Source organism: Falco naumanni, chromosome 3, assembly GCF_017639655.2.
Source record: "Falco naumanni isolate bFalNau1 chromosome 3, bFalNau1.pat, whole genome shotgun sequence".
Classification (NCBI taxonomy): domain Eukaryota; kingdom Metazoa; phylum Chordata; class Aves; order Falconiformes; family Falconidae; genus Falco; species Falco naumanni.
The window spans coordinates 26,894,869-26,918,103 of record NC_054056.1 but is presented as its reverse complement, the minus strand read 5'-3'; the positions used below and the strand labels follow the sequence as shown (position 1 = coordinate 26,918,103).

The window sequence follows — 23,235 nt, the reverse complement described above, 5'->3', positions numbered from 1 at the left end:
TGGAATGATGATGCCATGTCACCATCTTCTCCTCCTTGCAGCAGTTCCCGGGCAACGAGTGAAAAAAGCAAGCTGGACCTTTGGGGTCTCACCTGTCCCAAACATCTCTCCAGTCCAGGCACACTGCAATGCCTTTGCCACAGATATTTTCTGTAGTTTGGGTTGAATCATGCGCCTGGCTGAGCCACAAAGCTGCTGACACCTCCTCAGAAGTGACGTTTCCAAGTGGAAACCCTTGAGGCCTTCACAGTTTCACCTGTGTCTGGTTTTACTGATGAAAGCCATGGTTATAACCGTGGAGCAGTAGTGCAATAAAGACCCCAAGGATTTCAGAGTTGCACCGTGATAGTCACTGCTGAGATCCCCAGGGAGGAGAAGAGCGACGAGGTGTGCACAGTAACACCTGAACCTTTCACAGCACTGCTGACCAGAGCCACAGCACAAGCAGGTATTGCAGTGCTCTTAAACCTCTCCAGCAAGGGAGGGGTGGCATTTCGGGGATGTAACTGTGGGTCCGTCTTTTCTTCTCCACGCTGATGCCCTGTATTGCAGCCAGATTGAACCGAGGGAAAGCCACAGGACTGCCCTTGCAGGTCATCTCATCCAAGACCTGGATGGAGGCACTGAAACTCTCCTCCTCCTGCAGCTTGAAAGTCATGAGCTCCTTATCCCCCCTGGGGCTTCTGCAGAACCGGCATGTTTGGCGTCATGTACCCTTTCTCTCCTGGCATCTAAAAAGAGTTACGGGATGGTGACAAGGGTATGGAGCAGCTTCTGCCCGAGGAATTCTGAGGTAAACCATGGTGCTTCAGCCCAGGGTAGAGAGGGGAAAGGGGGCAGATGTGGGTGAATACAGATCTGCCTAACTCATGGAAGAGTTAGGCGGTATCAGATGAAGCCAGAGTGGCTGGTTCAAGAAAAAGACCAAAAATATGTGTATCTTGACAAAAGACACATCATGCACTGAAGCTGCCTGTTGCAGGGTGCTACAAATGCTAATGTTGGCATAGGTTCAAGAACTGGGAAAGTTTGTAGATGAAAAGCATGATGATTGTGACAGACAGAAACCTGTTGAACTGCAGATTGATAAAAGCTGGAAGAGCATTTGGGGAAAGTACCTTTATATACATCTTTTACTATTACATCTCTCTCTCAGCATCCACTTCTGGCCACTGTCAGATCCAGGGTGCTGGGCTAGACCTGTGGTCTGACCCAGTCCAGCTGCTCTTAGGCTCATGTGTTACCATGCCTTCATACAAATATCTTAAATCGCAGCAGGTCCACAGGATATCTGTTTAGTTGCTCCAAGTTGTTTCTTTTCAAAACTGATCTGCTCACTGATATGGCTTGTGCCATAAACCAGTCTCTTTCCCAGGCTGACAACTTCTCACCATTTTCAATGCTCTTACCAGGGCCCAGGCTATCAGAAGGGGCCTCATGCTGCTATCCACTTTGTTAAACAGAAGTTGGTTTTATATTTAGTGGTGCATGGAGTGTACAGATGAAACAAATCATTCCCTATAAACTCAGCAAGATGAATAGGTCCTGTTGAAAGCTAGCAAGGAAGGCTGAATGCAAGATTAATATGCAGTCCCAAGTTATGTTTCCCACAACTTTTATTGATTATTTGGAAAGTAAAAAAACCCCCCATGATTCCTTATATAAGTCAGAGTGAAATTCTTGTGCAACCATTCTTAAAAGAGGAAAATAATTTGTCTGGGAGGAGAGCTCTTTGGTTTCTGTTTGAGGGGCAAGAGGTTTAAGAGCTTCCTGTCATCACTTTAGTGTTGTTTACCAATGAATTCTCAAAATAAGTACAGAATTCACAAGTAGAAATGTTGTGCTGCTCAGAGGCTTCTCCACACTGGAAGGTCACCCTAGACAATAGTAAGAGATCTGTGATCTCTTGGTTTCTCCCACTTTTGGCTCTGAGACTAAATTGGAACTATGAACAGGTGACTCACTGTGTCTCTTGTAACGGTGGGACAGTAAATGTCTCTGTTCTGACAATTTGATATGGAATTGTCATCAAGAAGTGCTTCAGAGTTCAGGGACCGGGTGAGGGATAGACTGTAAGCATCCAGTATGTTGTGTGATGCTTCACTGTTTGAAGATCATCCCAGTGATGGGTTAGACCTTATCGGTCCCTCTGTTTCCCCTCTTCTGTACTCAGAGGAAAAGTGACTGACTAATCCTACATCATTTGCTCAGCTGCTTTGTAGATGACCTTGTTGAAAGGGATGTGCTTTCTGGGTTAGGGGGGCTTGTTATATGTCATAAATCTTACAACAGAATGTAAATTGTGTAATTTACACAGAATACAGAACTGCAAAGTCTTTTCTCCTTTCTCAACCAAGAAGTGCAGTTATCATTGTTTTACTAGTCTTAATTATGGGTTTTCTTTTCTTTTCTTATTATGAGTGCTTTCATAATCATTACTGCCTGGCTGCAAAGGGAAAGTTCTGACCAAAATATGAATCTATAGCAAGTCATCTAAAGGATGTGAAAAATTATATTCTATAAGGTCCAATGCTTTGTATTGATCTTACAGAAGAGACAAATCTCATGGGTCAAAGTTGAAGTGATATGGACAAGCAAAATCAATAATAATTTTTAAAATAGGCATTTTTTCCCTTTTCTTTTACTAATTCATGAAAAAAACACAAGAGCACCATAAGACTTGCACAATATTGACGTTTCACAGATTGCTACTGTGTTTTGTTTTTTAATTAATTATGTTTTGGAAAATATTTTTTGCCAACATCCTGTTGAAAATACCTGTTGGCAAAAAGGTATTTTCAAAGCTGAAATCAAGCATTTCTGTCCGAATAGATCTGCTCTCTGTTGTGGCATGGCTAGTACAAGGGTTTTTTTGGTACTTTGGACACATAAAAAATTATAGCCTTCCTTCTTTCTTCAGTAACAGCCAGAATTGTCTGTGACAGGTTAGAAGCCCTCTGACATCCTATGGTGAACCTCACTGGGTGGTTCCTGCCTCCCTGTGCCTTTCCCCATGCCCTCTGAAGGCAAAAGCAGAATATAACAAGTATCTGTGCCCTAGCTGACACGTCCTCAGTCTGGTATAAGGCGTGTTAAATGAAATTAGCTGAACAAAGGGGGCAAACACATTTGCTTCTGCTTGTGCTGCTGGAACAGCAAGTCCTAGTGGGGAAGGAGCCTACCTGGCCGGGGAGGCTGCTGGAGGTGGTAGCCCTTTAAGCAGTAACTGCCAGAAATTTTCTGAGATGATGCCTCTGAAAAATTATTTTTGCTGCCACAGACCTGCCCATATTTTCTGGACACTTGTGCTGAATTTTATGTACTGAGTCTTAGCCTTTTTATACATGGAAAGATGTAGATTTTTCTTTGTTTTACATAAATAAAACCAGATCCTCAGAGCTGGAATTTTCAGAAAGCTTTCCATCATTGAATTAACGGTAGCAGATTTAGAGTAAAGCTGATTGCTTGGGAAACCTTGCAGTCACTGAGGCTCTTGATAGGTGCCTGGCCACTGGGTATGGGATAGGAGGCATTCTGTCCTATCTGCCCTTAAACAGAGTCAAAATCTAGGAGAAATCTCCTTGGTTGAAATCATTCCAGAGCTTCACTGACTCTTGGAGGCTGGTTTGGATTTGATCTAGCATTATCTCAGGTTTCAGCAGGAAAATTTCATGCAGCTTTACCCTGTTACCCTCTCTTTGCCAGCACACAGACATTTAGTTGAGAGCTGCTTAGGTTTTTTTGTTTTTTTCTCTTAGGAAAACCAGGCTGTTGTGGATTTCTGCCATGTACAAATAAACCTCCTCTACAAATTAAAAAGGTCCCTCAGTAATGATTTCCATGACACCCACTCATCAGTGTCCACCTTCTTGAGTACCTATGTGCTGGCATGATCATATTAGTGTCTTTGTTGATGACTAAAATGGAGGCTATCGTTCTGCAACATATGCCAGAAACAAATTTCTGTTGGCAGGCACCCTGGAGACTGAGATAATTCATTTAAAAAAAATAAAATAAAATTATAAACCAGATTTGAATTATTTTGTTAAAGAGCTCAGGAAAATGCTTCTTTTCCATCTTCTCTCTTTCCGTAAGTACACCTAGTATTTTGCCTCATCCTGCGTGTAGAGCTGGGGCCTCTTGCTTGAAGGGAATAAAACCAGATGTAGACCATGATGACTTTTTTCATTGGCCAAATTTTGGCTTGCTGTTAAATATTGTTATTATTTAAAATCCTCAAAATACGCTATGTACTGAATAGACTAGTGGGAGAAATGTCACCCCTAAGAGTGTTTTTGGCTCCTTCTAAGAGCCTATTGCATAGAGCATGCCTTGCACCTTGTGTAGGATAACTTGCAAACTGGAGACAGCGTGTGTGGAGCTGGGGACAGGGGAGGAGAACCCAACACACCTAATTATAGCCTTTAGTATTACACAGCATTTAGCAACCATTAAACGAGCAGTTGTTTGATTTCAAAGCTTTTCTAATTGAACATTAGTCACATACTCTCCCTTGTCCTCTGCTGTGTTAAAAATCACAGCCCTAAAAGAGCTTACTTGAAAGATTCCATAATTAAGTAGCCACTTAGTCAAGGAATGTCAAAACCCTTCTGTCCCAGGGACAGCAGACAAGCCTTCGGGTGAAAGGTTACACCACTGTAGCCAGTGGCAGGATCCAACCAAAATTATATAGAATTATAAAATGATTTAGGTTGGAAAAAACCTTTAAGATCATCAAGTCCAACTGTTAACTTAGCACAGCCAAGTCCACCACTAAGCCATTCCCTAAGCACCCTGTTTACATGTTTTTTAAAGGCCGCCAAAAATGGTGACTTGACCACTTCCCTGGGCAGCCTGTTCCAATGATTGACAGTCCTTTTGGTGAAGAAATTTTTACTAATACCCAATATAAACCTCCCCTGACACAACTTGAGGCTGTTCCCTCTTGTCCTGTTGCTTGTTATCTGGGAGAAGAGACTGACCCCCACCTGCCTACAGCCTCCTATCAGGGAGTTTTAGGGGGTGATAAGGTCCCCCCTGAGCCCACTCCAATCCAGGCTCCAGACCCCTTCCCCAGCTCCGTTGCCCATCTCTGGACACGCTCCAGCCCCTCGGTGTCTTTCTTGTAGTGAGGGGCCCAAACCCCAACACAGGTTCACCAGTGCCCAGCACAGGGGGATGGTCACTGCCCTGGTCCTGCTGGCCACAGTATTGCTGACACCATCCAGGATGATGTTGGCCTCCTTGGCCACCTGGGCACACTGGGGGCTCATGTTCAGCCAGATGATGGCCAGCACCCTCAAATCCTTTTCCAGCAGTCAGCTTTGCAGCTGCTCTTCCCCAGGCCTGTAACATTTAAAAAGTGCAGTGGGAAGTGGATGGAAGGGGTGTAACAGAGCAGATTGAAGGGGAGAAAGAAAAACAATAGGTACAAATTTCTACCAGTTTCCTCAGGCATCCATAGCAGCTGCTTAATGATACATGTATCATTATATCTTGGAGTAGTTGGAGGGCAGAAGCAGACTTGATTACACTACAGACAATTGTTTCACAATAATTCTGGACCATTTTTCATTAGCTGTCTCCCCTTACAGCAAAACAAGGGATAATTTTTTTTAAAAAAATCTTATACCTCTAGAAGGTTGTCCAACAGTTAAAAATTTTTAATAATTCATCATGCGAAACATCTTGAGCTAAATACTAAATTTCCCAGCAATAACAACAGAAGATGAATGGAAGGAGCTGAGGTTAACTTGCTCTGATAGAAACAAAAGGGTAAATAAAAAGAATGATGCTATCACTTTTCCATGATTTATCAGTACATTTTTATTACACCCTCCGCTTTGACGTGTTTTGTCACTCAGTATGTTGAGCCAAACCAGTTCATTCCAAGCAAGCTGATTAAGTAACTGATTAAAACGAAGCAGCAGATTTGTCTGCCTATAATCATTTACCATGACACAAGCAATAGGTGGCAGGCCTCACTGGCGAGTGCAGCTGCTGACATTACCTTTTAGGACAGATAAGGACTTGTGGGTTTGACCCCCTGGCCTAGCTTACCAGGTCACCAAGTAACATGGCTGTAGTGGTGCGAGCAACAACTTCTACGGCAATTGCTGTGTTTTCTTGCTTTTGCACCATTATAGAAAGATGACTCGTTCATAGTAACATTTAAATGTGAGGCTTCTGACTTCATTAGATGGACTTAATGTACCCAGCTATGAGCAAGGAGAAATCTGTAGGAAGAGAAGCCCTGTTGCTTATTTTAGGTCTGCTTCCCAAGGCGCACTGTGATTGCTCCTCAGGTCAGGTAAGGGTGACTAAGACCTAAGTCAAGTTCTGAGCATTATATGACCTCCTGTTCAATGACAACTTGTTTAGAGGACTGACTTGGGTAGAAATGAGGAGGTGATGGCAGCTGAAGTGCAAGAAGCCATTTCAACAGTGGTAGCAACAGTTCTACACTGAGGATGGGCAGCACCTTCTACAGGAGTCAGAGCTGGGATACAAAGTTGAAACAAAAGACCTGCTGCTACAAACTTGTTCATGCTGCTGAGAGGAAAGCAAAGTTGTTAGTGACTGCAGGTTCCCCCCAGAAATAACTTCTGTCTTCTGATCTCTCTCTCAGAGGTTGGAGCCAGCTTGGCTTTCCAGCACAGGCAAAGCAGGTGATGGTGGTGGTCTGAATCATTTGGCATTTCTTTCTAAATGCTATTTTGGGTGCCTGAGGATGCAGCTCGATACCTAGGATTTACCAAAACATGTTAGAGAAGTGAAATGAATGGGAGTGAGAGTAAGAGACTTACACCAACATCTACGGTTTGGAAGACGCTGTGCAGGGTCTGTCTGCCACGGGGTGTGCTTGGGCACTACGGGCTCTTCCTGCAAGATGTTTTGAACACAGCTGTAGTGAGTTAATGCGCTAGCTGCCTGCCTCTTGGAAATGCCTAAACTTTGGAAGTCAAAACGAGGCCACTGCTGTTCAGGATCCCAGTGTGGGACATCCTTATAGGCAGTAATGTGTCCCAGGAGCTCTGTTTCCAAGACCTACTCTTGTGAGCAGAACAACATGAAGCAACTGCCGCAAATGGCATAAATACTAGATTCTGATTCTTCAGCTGTGGGTAGAAAATGCATTTTTTTCTTTCCTAATAGGACTACAAATTTTCAAATTACACAAAAGAATCTTGTAACACTTAGGTGTTGAGCCCTTAAAATATTGAAATGAGATGATATGCGTTAAATGCACCCACATTCCCTACTTCAACTTGGTTATTGATACAATTAAAAGCACTTCCAAATATAAGTCCACTGGAAGTTAGACATGCTTTTTAAAATTGCTGGTATAGCAAGTGATACTGCAATCAAATGTGTTTTGAAATACAGGGTCCTGCACTGCTCATTGCATTGTAACCCAGACACTTCTTTAATCTTACTCAATCCATCATTGTCTTGTTTGAAGATTGCAATTTCAGTAGGTTTTCAGAGAAAAGGAAGATAGTGGCTAACCACAGAACACAGCAAACTGTAAAACATCTTGCCATGTTCACTTTTCCCTTGCCCTAGCAATTGATACTGTTGCTTCTCTTGCCCTGTGAGTTATAGCTTTAGTAAAGCAGTGCCAGAATCAAGTCAGCGGGCCTCTGCTGGCACTGCAGAATGACAATTCTTATCTGTTTTCTATAGCCTGACATTTTCAGTAAAGCCTGGAAGGTTTGGTTAATAGGGTTTGTCAAAAGGGAGCTACAGTATAAAACATTGAAATATGGAATGAGATCAAAGCAGAGAACCTGTGTCACGTTAAATGTTACCAAAGCAATTTCTAGGAGACTAATTATTCACAATAGATAACTAAATTGTAAATCTCTATTACAAGTGGGGGACTGAATGTGAGTTTCCTTGGAAAGCAGTGCTGAAGTCTGCTACTTTAATATCTAATGCATAAGGAAAATGGCAGATGTGCCAGAGGCTTGGGAAGTTGAGAGGTCAAAGAATGAATGGACAATAACTCCTGGATTCATTCACTCTGCAAGTCCTGAAAAGACATATTTGCATTATAAAATGCCTGATAGACTTTTTAATAGTCTGATATTGAAAGCATTCTGATATAATAATTCCTTATGACTATTGCTAACTAGAGAAAGGAAGGGACAGACATCAGAAGAGAGACATCTAGGTATGCTTAAGGATGCTTATCTGAATTTTCAATGAACATTCATAATCGGGTGATAATCGGGTCCTTCCTAAAATTCCGTGGCCTGCCTTTTGGGTGCAAATCTAGGATGGGAATTGTGCTTGTTACTGCCACTGTGAAATCCTGCATCCTATTATGAAATAGCACATAATGGTTAATCTGTGCCCTGAGGAGGAACTTGGCCCTGTCCTTTCTATTATGAGGCATTTTGTGAGAAGAGGAAAGGTAGTGGACAGTGCCTATGAGAAGGGGCTCTCTGAAATATCCTTTTGGAATAGTGCATGCAACGTTTCTTGCTTCTGTTCTCTAGATTGCTTTTGTTCTCTAGATTGTGGTTCAGCCTTATGGATGCTTTTAGATGTTCTTATTTATAATAGAGGGTGCATTGTGGCACAAACTGTACATCTGACCATAGTTTTCCTGCTGTTGCCTTTGTTCTCCATCTTAGTTACTGCTTCTGTTAGCATTTGCCGTGTAAATACAAGGAGACCTACCAATGTAAGGCAATGTGCTACACGACTGGAAGTGTATTCCTAAGAACAAGGATGTAGCTATACACCATGGTGGCTGAACTCTTCTTTCTGGACTCAAGGGTATCACCCAGTCTATTAGTAAAACCTCCCTGAAGAAGCTCTTGCTTATTTATGGGGGTGCTGAAGGGGGAAACTGTTCAGAGCATACCAGGAATTTCCTTCCTGGTGTCTGTCTGTGCAGCTGTGAGAGGAAATAAATGCAGTAGGGTTATCTCTGGCAAAGCATATACTCATAAATGGGGCTCCAGTTCTTGGAGTTGTTGGGGATTAATGAGGAACGTTTATATCTGGATGATTGCATTAGATATGACATAAATGTAGATAAGGTGGAGGAGAGATGGATTTCTTTACTTCCAAAGGAATATGTGAACTTCCAAGAGTTCTCTGTATTGGAGCAAGTTTACAAATTCCATTATTCTTTGCCATAAACATTACATGTTCTTTTTGCTTTTTCTATTGACAGCCAGCAATGACCTGTATAACTGGCAAAGAGAAAAAACAGTACCTTTGGCCAGGTAGTGGCCATGATGACACTAGCACTTCTTATTATGATGATGGAGGGTCCTGTTACCTGCAAATGCATTTATATAGTTGATTGCATGGGCTTTAAGCAATAGACCACTGATTCCTGTTGCCTGGACCTGGGACTAATCTGAGCCTAGGCAGGAGAAGCCGAAATGGTCTGGTTGAAGCTGATGGTCTCAGCAGAATTTCAGGACTTCATAGATTTGATGGATTTTCAAGTTGTCTGCTCTAACAGGCAGGATAATTCTGTCTGTGTTCCTGCTCTTGTGAATACCTTCGACATAACTGTAGCAGGTTAGTTATAGCTAATGTGCATGAACTCTGCAAAGAGCTTTGTGCAGTACGTCTTAGAAAACACTGGGCTACCTGCATGCATCACACACTCATTGTGCTTGCACAACAAAGTTGATGTTTCTGGAGCTGACTTGTTAATTATGCACCTCCCTCTAAGACCGATGAATCCTAACATACCAAATCTATGTTGCTTCACTGTGTGTCTAAACCAGAACTATTTATGTCCACAAAGTCATGAAGAGAAATACTGCAACTCTTGTCCAGAGGAATTACTTCTTGTCTGTCTTATATCTATATCTAGAGCACAACCCTTAGATGGTCACATCAAGGAATGAACTATCAAGAAACTACAGAGAGTTAATGTGGGTTGTTTCACCAGTGAAGCCATTCTGTACACAAACGTTGCTAATTATGAAGCTGTTGGCACTATCGTATTGTGGATGTTTGTTGAGGTTATTTTAGGAAATCACTGTTGTTGGGAGTCTTTAGGTCAGCAAGGTGAATATAGCAATTCTCACACCTCACAATTTTAATGCATGTTTTCAGACAGCTTGCTTAGACTTCATCAGCAGTAAAGCTAGTATTGATGTCTGTCATATATAAGCAGTAATTACTAGGAAGCACGCATTTAATTCTTCCTGCACTTCATTTCTTCTGCACTGAATTTGTATTCATTTTCATTTAAAAGGTTGGCAATAAAATAGTAAAGGACAGTGTAGTACCAAAGAGTACAGTGAAATTAGTACAAAAGCAGAAGTGACATTTCCTGAGTTTGTGTACGACACAATTTACCATTCAGCGTAGCACTTCTTCCAGCTGGTAATCCATCAGAGTTGCAGGACAAGGCAGTGCTTTGTGGACAGTCTGCAGTAGGTGGTTGCTACATTAATAAAATGCAAAGGAAAGGCTTGTGATAGGGAAAAGAAGAGCCTAGAGGCTGGAATATTGGCACTGAAAAGGGGGGTTAAAGGTCTGACCTTCTCGGAATAGCCTGCAGTGTTTTCATCTGAGTAAGGTGTAGAGGTTCTCTTCCATCCTGGTGTAGCTGGTATTTCTGAAGTTTCCAGTAACTCCGGGGCTAATGTCAGTCCAGAGTCTGGTGGCAGAAGACAGCATATTCACAAAGTTTTCAGTTGTGAATGTCTTTCCAGCAGAGGACACAGAAAAGAGACACAAACCTCATCCTTGACCAATTGGGAAATCTGTCCGATGCTCTTAGTCATTCATATCGTGATCTGTGTTAGTTCTCAGATCTGGGTCACTCCATTTGGGAGTCACATCCCATTTTATAATTAAGGGATTAATTTATAATATTATACAGTGAGGAACTAGTGCTTGATGGAGAGGATGGAAGTGCAGCTTGTTAGCTAACCCCTTTCCTAACATTTTACAGCTGTTGAGGCCAGACAAAAATGGCAGTTTGGATGCCCTAACAGACGCTGGGGTTTAGCCCGTAGAGGAGAATGCAGTAAGCATTCTGGACCCAATTGAGGTCTATGATATCTGAAATTCATTAACAAAATTTATACATGTGGAAGTTTAATTTTTCCTGGGCTATATGGGAGTAGGGGCTTTTTTTGTTTGTTTTTTCCACAGCTTTGAATTTACAGTTGAGTTTAAGCAGCTCTCTTGCACAGGTGATTTTTCAGTGAAAACTATATTCTTTAAGATCTTTGGACTGGCTCAGTTTTTAAACTTTGATATAAAGCTGTTTTCTTTTTACTCCTTTACCTGGCTGGATTCTTTAAGAACTGCTGCAGTTTGATTGTCATGAAACTCTTCTCAGACTTTCAAGAAACCAGTGCATCTTCTGTTTAATGAAGTGTATTTTTTGGAAGATTTTGCAAAAGGTGCCTGCTGGTGCTGCGGTTATATTTTTTATTTTCCATTTGTGGCAATCTTTGCATTGACTAATGCTCGTGTGAAACCCATCTGTGCTCTCCTTATTTTTGGTGACGAGCCAAACACAAAGTCAAAGACAAAGTCCCAGCAGTCAGAAGGTATAAAATGGGCTGTGGATAGGAAAAAACATTTCCAGTGATTTTTCTTACCTTCCTTCTAGGCACTCATTCAAGAGCCTGTTAGTAATTTATTCAACAGTCCACACATATGCGAGGATAGAAGAATGAAGTCTTCTCAGAGCTCTTTGCATTAACAGTTATTTACTTCCCTATAAACTGTCACAGAGCAGTGAAATAAACTTTCTGAGAAAGGAGTCCTCTAGTCATTCAATTGTGGTGGAGCCACCTCACTCCAGAAATGTGATGAAACGTGCTCTGAGGAGGTGGAGCCGCTGGGGTGCTGCTGAGTGACTTCCCTCTGGTATGAAATACTGAACTTAACATGAGATTTTCCTAACCAGGGGCTGCCAGAACAGCCTATAAGTGGTGCTGATGCCTTTTGGGACCAGCACATAATAATGTGTTCTGGTCATCTTATATGGAGTTGGTAAAATCTAGGATTATAAATTGTTCTGCTAGCCGTTATTATCCATACTAAATGATTTCTTGGTACTTCAGAAAAGAAAACTAATGCACAATTAAGAAAATGTCATAGTTATCTCTTCTGCAAACCACCTTGTAATATCATCAGCTACAGCAAATCAGTCCATTTTACTACAGAATTATGTACTTTAATTGATGGTTAAAGTTCATTCATTTTAATACATTTATTATATAAACATACAGAAAGTAGAGGGAAGAACCTTCTCTGGGTTGCATGTTCTTTTTTTTATTTATATTCATACTCTATTTTTTAAAATATTTAGTTGCAGAAACAGTAACACACTTTTTAAATAAACTTTGCCTGGCACCACAGGAAAAGGGAAGAAGGTTTTGAAGAGGCATTTACACGTTGGCCAATAAATGACTCAGCAATTTACATCTGCAAGGGAGCAATCTTTTTTTGTTTTGTTTTGTTTTGTTTTTCTCCCCCTAAATAAGCCATTGCATTGAAAGTTGATTTGTTCCAAGGAAAGGAGCTGAAATTAGTTACTGACATGCAATAATTCATTTCTTATTTTACCAACAGTAATTAAATTGCCTGGAACTGTTGTCATTTAACAGCCTATTAATTGACTAATGTGCATTACTTGCATGCAAGCTATAGGTAATACGCAAGGATTAAGAAAGGAAGAAAGAAGCAGAAGGAAAACCTGACTGGTTTTCATGACCATCATAGATGAATGATTAATTTATTTCATAATGGAATGTAGGTTTTGCAAATGCAGATAGGTTAGATTTTAAATATGCAATTTCATCAGCAATAGTCCTAAAACAGGAAATAGTAGTCAGCTATTAATTCTTTGGAGAGGAGCAAAATAACTGATCAGTTGTGATTTCTTTCAACCATGTAAAGGTTATATAGCTCTTCCTTCCTTAAAAATCAATGATTTCTCCTTGGGTCAGTATTTTCAGTAGAAAATTCCTTCCTCTAATCATATCATTGGCAAAACATTGTGATATTTTCTTCCTTTTGTTCAACATCAAAACAACCAACACCAAAAGAAACTTTATCATGTGCATTGGATAGCCTCAGCCTAATAGCAACTACACACAAAGGTGGATATAGGCAAGTTCAGCAGCTTTGATTTGGTCTAGTCAAATATGATACATTCCAGTGCTGTATTAGTGGCCTATGTGGGGTAAAAAAAATCAATGAGGTCAACATCTAGATCCCAGCTGAGAATAATCCACTTCATAAAAATAAACCAAAAAGTCCAACCTAAATGATTTGGTGATTCTGTCACAGTAAACTCTAATTTATAGTGTTGCAGGCTCCTAAAGGAGTCTACAACTATATGAATAGACAGGGAAACAAAGGTCAAGTTTTTAAAGGGAGAGGTGTGAGATGGGATTTTCTAAATCACCTAACCATCAAGAGACTAATAACGAGAATGTCTTTCTATGAAACTGGGAATCATCAGTTAGAAGACATAAGGAGGGAAATGAATTGGATATATTAGCTGCCTAGATGTGAGAGAAACATGGAAATGCAGTCGAATGAAGTAGCAGTTAAGACAGCAAAGAAAAAAAAAATACATAAAAGCCATCATGTAGGGCTTCTAGGAGGATCAAGGGGAATGGAATAGCTCTAGGACACAAGGCTGAAGAGAGCATCCGTATTGTTCAGTTCACACACCATGGCTGGGAGTTGTTTGTCCAAATGCAGGAGTCAACAGTGCCCATGTCTCCATCTGATTGGCTTTCTTTGCAAGTTTGGCATGAAAAACAGGCACTTCTTCATACTGTTTTTCCTCATGTAAGATACAGCAGAACTGTGCTCTGCAGGTGCTTATTCTTCTCCATCGGCTATTGAAAGGGAGCCTGCATCGGTAGATGGGATGTAGACACCTCCACTGCAGATCTGTGAAGTTAGAGAAGATGGATCCCATCACTGACCCCAATGGTTGCCTGTCATATCTGGGGACTTGACCAAGTTCTCAGTTCTTTAAATGTCACTGAACCTACAGCACACCCTAAATATGGCTGAGCTGTGGTTTTCAGGTCACCACAGGTACAGCTAAGCCTTCGGACCCCTGTGGCCGTGGTGCAGGAAGGACACTGAGTGTGCAGCCAGGCTCCCGGGCAGTCAAGGCTGTCTTTCAAAGTGCGACTTCATGTAAGCCCATAACATGCTCGTGTTTATTTCAATAAAACAGTCATTTAGACAATAGCTAAGTATATCTGGAAGAATATATGGCAAGGCAATGAAACTATTAATAACATTTGGATACCTCCTGCACTGTGTTAATGCATCACAAGTTAGCATACTATTGATTCAGTATCAAATTTCTGAGAAACAATCCTCTTACCAATATCTAGGATCTGATGTTGTAATTGAACCAGAAAATGTAAGATTCCTAGCATTACTGCTGAGAATTCTTCCCAATAAATGTGTGTTTTCCACTGGGGCTGAAATCACTGCAAGTGATAGTTTTAATTTTTTTTCCTTTTTATATTTTTCCTATCATACAGGTTCCTTTTCTCCCCTCTGTGTGTAAAAGAAACATAATGGGGCCAATTCTTGCATCCTACTATCTTGACTTGTGGGAGGATCATTTGAGATACTTGGTTTAGATAATTAAATCTTTTGTGGAAGGATTAAATTTTGAAAGAAAGGAAATAGGTGGTCTTGGAAAATACTGTGTAGGAAAAAAGCACCTGTAGGAATCATAGGCAGTATAAGCCTTTGTCACTGTGCAAGGAAAAAGGAGAAAGAACGGAGTAGAAAAGAGAACCCTGGTTATGACACTGAAGCATAAGGAAAAAAAAATGGTTTGTGCTTGAAGGAGAAATGAAATACTGCTAAGGAAGGAAATGACAAGAAGAATGGCTGAGTATTTGGCCTCTTAGTTTTGAGTGGGTGCCAGCATACCCCAAAACAGATGGCACAGCAGTTTATTTCCATTATACATGTCTTCTCATTTCAGAGTCTCCCTCAGATATCCATATTTCTTTTATCCAGCACCTTACATCTACAGCTATTAGCCTCAGTTTTTTGTCCGTAAGGACTGAAGAAATCCTCTTTTTGTTTTTTCCCCAAGCTCATTTTGATTTTCCTTCTTAGGTCTAGGATAACATAAGACTGGTTTCTTTCAGAAAACAAGATCGTAAAGGGAAGCCAAAAGATTGTTCTTATTATTTAGTATCTTTGGCTTTGTTAGATGCTAGTCGTTGTTACTTTGTGCAGTACACCTGCCTTTCCTCCCAGTAATATCTTTCTCCTGGTAAGTGAGTGGCCTCAGCCACAACATCAAAAGTTGTGAAGTAAAAGCTGTTATTAGACAGCAGGAGATACAGCTATGAGAAAGGGTGAACTAGAGAGTTAGGAACATCGCAGCCATCATAATAGCATCTTTTTTCAAGTTACATTGGTAGATTTATGCCAAAATCGTCAAAACTGCATTTTTTCACCTGGTTCTAGCCTGTGCGGTTGCAGTTGCTCCCATGCTGGATGTGGTCTGGACACATATGCCTCTCCACTGGCTTTCCAAAGTGCCTGGATATTTTTTTTTTTAACTGAAGCTTTACTGCTTTGTTTTGGTGAGAGTCTGTTCCGTGTGAGAAGCTATGTGGAGTGCAGAAAAGCTTGTTCCTGGTAGGAGGCCAAGAGTTCTTCCTTATCTGTAAATGGTTCATCACATACATAGTTAATGCCAAGTAGCTGAATAGCCACAGCTATAAATAACTTGCTAGTTACGTGTATTTTGTACTTTGATTGTTTTTCCATAACTAATTACATATAACAAATATAACATGTCAAATGTAGATAACCTAGAAGTTATTTATCCCCTTTCTTATTCATCCTAGATGGCTTTTAACCAAGAACATACACTCACAAAATATGCCTGCAAACCACAAGTGGCAAAATCTGAACCTGTAAGTACACGTGATCTACTTTAGAAAAGACATGTAGCAATTAACAAGGAAGAAATGACACTGACTTTTCATAGCTGTGTTGCACACTTATCAAAACATTGAAATCTGAAGAACTTCTGAGCCTCTCATAATTTCTAAACAAGTACAGTCCAAAATACATTTCAATCTTCCAATTGATTGGGCTGCAGAAGAAAAAGGAATTTCAGTGGTTGAAGTCCAGTAATGTTTTGTCCCAGACCAAATGTAGCAAGAAGATATAGTAATTATGAATTGTCTGGATCAGACGTAGTTCCCAAAACCATTTGACGTATGATCAGACTCTGTGGTTCTTCGTAAAGCTGCAGAGTTAATCTGCTGCCTCATTAGGCTAGCTGAGTCTGACTGACCTCATGGAAAAGTACTACAGACCTGTATACTTCTCAGATGTAGGAGCACAATGGCAAGTATGCACAATTTTTCACAAAGATACCTTAGCAAGGATGCCAACCTTATGAGGAAAATATTAAAATAAGATTTAAGTTTTGGTGGCTATAGCTAACATCATGGAAATTTCAAGCTAACTTCTTATACTGGTGTATGCACTGCCATACCAGTGAGCTTGAGTGTCTGTTCATTCCCAGTCCAGGTCAGAATAGGAGGTTTTAGATAAATGGAGAAACGTGACCTGAAATTTTCTATTGATAGATCTGAATTTTTGCTCTTTACATTGTAGAAAAGCTATTCTAAATTAATTTTGGAATTTTACATTACGTTTGGCCAAGCAGCAGTAATTAATCAACACTCCCAGTGCTTACATCTAGTTTCTCCTCTATATATGAGACATAATGCAAATACAGGTGGTTTTTTTTTCAGGTGGGAGTACCTCTGCATGAGAATTTACACTTGTAGCTGTTGTTCATGTGATTAAATAGTTCCTTGAGCCCATGACATCATCATCCTGGATCACCACAGCCATGAGTTCGCATGTGCTGGTGGTGCTCAGGCAGGGTTTCTATCACTGCAGGCATGGTCCGAAGGTGTTGCCATTTCCCTCCAAACTGGGGTGGGGTGGGGGGTGGGGGGCGGTCTAGGGGGGCTGTTATTTAGCACACAGGTTTCCAGTTGCCAGTGTCTGGAGCTCACACGGTCATAAACCAACAAAGGGAAAAAAGAGAGCACATAACATGGGATTCAGAAATAATTCATGATGATTTAGTTTAATTTGAGTTACTATAACCCTAAAGCTCCATTAAAACCTAAAATGAATGCTATTTCCTCCTGAGAGCAGAGAACAATCTGCTAACTTTTGCCAAGATGAGAGCTATTATGGTGTACAACATGAACGCATATAAATTACAAGGTTTATATTTGCTGGTTTTCCTAATGTTAACTTTGACTGGCATGTCAAATTAAAAGCAAGAGGGGGAAAAAATAGAAAAACCTGCATCAGATTAAGAAACATGTAAGGCAGTGTAATTTCTAACTACAAAACACAAGACCTTCACACTTCAAACAATCCAAACAGGTTTTCTTTTAATGATTAGGTTTCACTTTTTTCCCCTTTATGCTAGAGATGCATAGAGAGCTACAGCAGTATTTGGAAATAATTCAATAAGCTGGGTATCTCCTTTTTTCACAACTGTGGTAACACTGGGGATGTTTCAGGTTTCCTACTGTTAATGTTTGGTGCAAGGAATGCAGGAAAATTAAAGTAGGTTGAAAATTCCTGATTGAAACGAATGTAGAAAATCAAATACACTTTTGTATCTCAGGACATGACACTGAAATTGGCCTGAGCGCTCTCGTAATGGCCCTTGCAGCCTTTTGCAGGTAAACAAATAGGAAGTTGCTTTCCATTAAGGAAGACAGATGCTGCAGAGAGCCTGGGTCTCCCCAGAGCAGCTGCTCTATCTAAGATCCAAATAGGTCATTTAAGCCCTGATCCCACAATGAGAACTATTGGGTCAGAATGTGCGTATCCAGGGATTAAGTCATGACCTGATAAAAGTGAAAAACTGGGATTTTTATATATACTTAAAGCATGTTTTCAGAACATGAATATTTCAGAGGGATTTTTTTTCCTGCTTCACTCTTCGTATTTGATACGAAGAGCTTCAACTTTTGCTCATTTCAATTCAGCTGATTTTCGCTCCCATTGTTCAGCTCTTTTTTCATTCAGATAGTTTAATTTACCTGCTCTTTTATACACACAGCTACTGTGTTTATGGATAGTGAAATGCTTTTCTATATGTCAAATGAGCTTTTTAAAAGTATTATACTCTGCAGGCATGCAGGGGATGATGTTTAAACATAGCTTTCTCCTGCCTAGGCTTCCACTCGATTGAATTTTGAATCTCCTATGAGGTGAAAAAAATTGATTATGGAACATTTTGGATAGGGTTTGGAACATAACTGTCTGGCTATCTATTGATGTGCATTACCAGAAGCATCATAAAGCAACTGGGTCCGGGATGTCCTTTAAAGGAGATTATTGGGTAGGGAATGGCTTAATGTTTCTAGCTTCTTGTTGAATATTTTGAACAGGGAAGGGTACTGCTGTAGCAGTCTACATTACTGGAATGTGTTCTTTTCCCTCTTACAGAAGCCGAAAAACTCATCAACATGTGGTTGGAAAGGCAACAACTGCCCAACAAGCCAGGAGCAGCTGGGGATGGATGGGCAGACACAGACTGAAGGCTCCCCTCTGCCTTGGCAGTGAGCTGGGGCAACTGGTGCTGTGGTGAGGAGAGAGGGGGGACTGCCTTTCCCTCTGACCCTCATCGCCTCCCCCCACATGCCTTCTCCATCAGTGGCAGGAGAAGCTGCCTTAGCATCTCAGTCCTCTTGTATGGTCTGTAGGGTCACCTCTTGGTTTTGTTACACCATCCCTGTCTGCTTGCTGCTCTAGGAGGGATGGGGTAGGGACAGCAGTTCCCTTCACTATAGTTTTTGGCAACAGTGGCCAATCCACAGTTAATGGCAACTCAGATGCCAACAGGAATGAAGATATGCTTTATCCGTACAATGAGCTTCAGAAGATGTCTCAGAGTTGTTCGGTGTTGAGGTTAAGAAAAGGCTGGAACAAAGCTGTAATTTTGCTTTTTTTTCCTTCTCCTGCACCATCACTTGTATTTTAGCCCTTTGCCTGCTGGAGAAAATATGAATTTTATATTCTTTGCAGCTTTGGTCCTTCCATATTCATACTTAGAAGAAGAACAAACTTTTAATGTTCTTAGTGAGTCTAAAACAATTTCCAAGTCTGTTAATTTCATAACCGTATTATTGCCAATTGCAAAGTCACCAGTCTCGATTCTATAACTGCTTTTGGCTCTCTCTCTCCAACTCCCCACCCCCCCCACACCCCCTGCCCTTTGTAGCTTCAAGTTCACTATTTTATTGCTGAAAAATCCTAGTGTTTTTATTCCTGTTCTAAATCTGGCTGCTTCCAAATCCCTGGGGTTCCAAGTCAATATGTTTGGTAATGACTTCACACAAAGGAAAAGGAAAATAAGCCAGTTTCTGTTTTCCATTGTTGTGATAAATGCATATCTGAACTTTCAGCCCATCTTGGCTTCAGAAAATAAAGTAACCAGCTTTGCTGAGTGACAGCGTGGTCTGAGGAGCAGACTGTGTCAAGAGGAGTACTGTGACACCCCATTTTCTTTGTTTATTTTTCAGTGCTCAGGTGAGTTATCTTCCACATCTGAAACCGAAAAAAGTAAGAGATGCAGGCATAAAACTGAAATAGGATTGTTTTAAACAAAACTGAAACAGGGGACTGTTTAAACTTGAAATTAGGCTAAGACCCAGTCATATGAACAGAGATTAATATCATCTTATAAGAGGCACTGCGTAAAATCCCACAAAGGAAGGCCATGCCCCTAAAGAGAGCACAGAGGTACATGTGATTGATTCAAAAGCATTCAAAATTAACCATCCGGAGGTCAGGTTTTAAGGAAATAAACATTTTCTGTAGAAGACACCAAATTTTATCAGGATTTTCTGTCAAGAGACATTTTGCTCACATGCAGTGTGTGGTAAACCCCCAGTCAGAGCTACTGGTATCCCTGAATTTTGGCATGATGCTCCTTTAGTACAGTTTCTTGATGTGACTGTCTTGTCTTTAATCGCAAAGCCTTCCTCGTCCTGCCCTTTCCTTTTAGCTTACTTTGTAGTTTAACAGATGGGATCAGATTTTTCTTTCTGGAGAGTTCTTGTAGATTTATACCTGTGCAAATGCGAACAGAGCAGAACACACATGCAACCATGAAATTGGAAAAAAAACAAAACAAAACCCTAAGCAAAACTCCTAAAGTTCAGCACCACCACCACCACCCAAGTTTTCTGTGTTGGGAGCCTCCCAATCTGTTGTGTGTAAAACTGTGTATCTGGACACGCTGGTTTTGGGGCAAAGCTCCCAGTGACCCCTTTAAAGTCGGAGCAGATTTTGCATCCAGTCCGTGCTGCCGTAGCCTGGTCAGCAGGGGTTTGACCCGAGCCGGCCAGCACACAGCGAGGCCATGTGTCTGCTTTGTGATGCAGTCACACAAAAGTGACATTAATGTAGATGTACTTAAGTAATAGTATAATTCTGAGAAGTGTCCTCAGAGGATGAATTGTACTAAGAACCAGTATAGTGATGCTAAATTGAGCACTAAATTGAAGGCTTAAAAATGAGGAAGCTAGTAAAAAAAGATGTTAAGGTGAAAAGTGAGGAAATTAAAGTGTTGCAGCTCAGCATGGGGGCTACTTAAACATCCCATAAAATGAGTAATAAATGACTACCCCTAGGAAAAAAAAGAGCAACTCAAAGAGCAGGATTGCAAATTAATAGGTATAGGTAAAGGCAAAATTCTGGAAAAGCTGAACACATCTATGTACAGGAAGGGAAGAACTCGGCTTATGAAGAGGATTATAATTAATGGCAGGTAAATAAGAGACAGAAATGCGGGAATACTAAAAGGCATTTTGCAAAGCAAACAGCCGAAAGCATATAAACAAATAACAAAGAATTGTTTAAATCTACAAAGAGCAGGAAGCCTGCTCAGGCAGACAGAGCCAGAGTCAGCTAAAGGACAAAGCACTGTGAGAGGGGGCAGAATAGGGAACAGCTGTGTGGGCGCTCTCCTGGCTGCTTCTCCTGGCCATGCTCTTTCCTGGCCTGGTGTCCCCTGCCCTGAATATTTGTCTTTCTTGCCACGGGCATTCTCATGTGATTTGGTTGTTGGGGTTTTTTTTGTTGTGTTGTTTTTGTGGGTTTTTTTTCCTCCTATTTTCCTTTGGTCTGTGGACTTTCCTCCATCACTGGGCGCAGTCTATGGCTTGTGTTTCAAACCATCCCCCGGAGAAAGGGATATTTCCCCAGGATTATTTAAGTCTAGAAACATTTTGAAAATGGAATGCCTGTAAAATCCCAGACCCCAAAGATCCTTAGGGAATTTAATCTCTATAAATGTTTTGTCAACATTTTCTTTTACCTCTTTTGTGGCTTATATTACAATGATTGAAATGTGGGAGCATATGGTATAACATAAGATATTAAAATGATAAAGAATACACAAAGCATTCTTGCAACAGCTTTGTGCATCTGCTTCAGCATCTTGGCTAGATTCCAATATAGGTTATTAGATTCCTAAATTCCCGACTCTTTACTTGTGATAAGGTTGAATTGCATCTATTCTAGTGTCCTGTGCAACTATGCCTCAGTTTCCGAGCTGTACCATCCTCTGATTAAAGACCTGATTTAAGATTTACCCTCATGCCAAACCGCTAATTCTTGCTGTAGCAAAACAGTCCTTGAGAACAAATTAGTCTTTTCAGCCCTGCTTCTGGGTTGTTGATACTCTGCTGGTGTCTTCGGAGGCTGGAGTGGGTATTTCTCCCACCTTTTTGAAGCGTCCTGAACCCTGAACAGTGGTGGCCCTGCGAAGCCAGAGCCTAGAGACTAGAAGAGTAAGACCCTCTGATACAGTATTAAATAAAGTGTTGCTAGCAGCTCATTCCTCTCTAAGAATCATTTTATATGGTGAATGTTCACCAGATTTTAGTGCTACAAAATAATTTGTGAAAATTGGAGGGCAAAGACTTGTAAAAGAATGTAAGTTTGTGGTGTGAAGCCTAATATTTTTCTAGTTTGTTCTCTGGGTAATTTGGGAATGTTTGGCATTTAATAAGTAGAATGCTGCCTTTAAGTATTTTCTTTTACCTTAAGCTCGTAAGATAAAATTCAGGCACAGAAAAGAGTGGAAAATCACTGGTTAACAAAGAAAACTGATTTTAGATGAGGTAACCACTCTGTTGTATAGGGTTTTATTCTGTATTACACTGTATTTAACAATAGAGATACATTTGGGGATGAACGAAGGGAAGTAGGTGGTTAGAAAAAATGATAGATATCCTTGTGTAGTCATGAAAATGACATACAGAATCTCTTGTACAGGAGGAAAAACAAGCTGTGGTTTTGAAATGTAGCTTAAGGGAATGGCTAGTAAAAAAAAAAACTGCTGAAAAAAGTTACGGATATGTGCCAACGGTAACTGCCTGTGTTTGTTTTGCTTTCGGTTAAAAGTAATTTTAAATTGGAAAAGTAAAAATTTATGTAATTGGGGATTTTGATCGTGTATGAAGCTAAACCTTTAGAATTTCCACATGACTTGAGAAAAGTGGAGATTTTTTTATAAGGCATATGTTTTAATGGTTTAAAATAGTAAATCTAATAATGTATATGTGTATGTGTGTGTGTGCATACACGATATCCAGGGAAGGTGAGGGTAGGAGGAAAAGGACTTCCAATAACTTGGCAGTCATATAAAAACAAACAATAATCAGGGTAAGTTACAATTTCACAACAGGAAATGTAGAGAGCCAAATCATACTCCCTGTGCACCACTCGAGTAACCACACTGTGCTCTGGGGAGTCCTGGGGGCAAAGGATCTTCCCACCCAGATGTTGCACAGCTGCAGCAGGCTAGGCAGAATGGGCTGCTTCATTGAGGAAAGCGTGGTCATGTGGGGAAAGTGTTCAGCTGAGATTTGCAAAGCTGCAGAGGGGAAACGCTCAGGTCCATTAACTGGCATTCAAACCAAGGTGACCTGGAAAGTTCCAAGCTTCTCTGTTATGTTTTTGCTTTTTCATGGGGAAAAGAAATCAGAGCTGTAATGTGAGTGAGGGTGGTCGGGAGGTAATGTGCCTAGCCTGTATTTCAGCCCGCTCCTTCTCCAGAGCTGGTAATATTATCCCAAACATTGATTATTATTTTTTTTTCCTAAACAAATACATCTTACCATAAAACTAGAGGCCAGACATCACATTTTTATTTGCATCTGACCT

The 23,235-nt window shown here is 40.7% G+C and overlaps 1 long non-coding RNA gene across 1 annotated transcript; it reads left to right on the top strand.

Moving 5' to 3' along the window:
* The first annotated feature begins 327 nt into the window (after positions 1-327).
* On the top strand, positions 328-18,746 carry LOC121084455. Its single transcript, XR_005826731.1, has 4 exons — positions 328-448; positions 553-793; positions 15,858-15,926; positions 18,508-18,746. It is a non-coding gene; the product is annotated as an uncharacterized LOC121084455 (long non-coding RNA).
* The last annotated feature ends 4,489 nt before the right edge of the window (positions 18,747-23,235 follow it).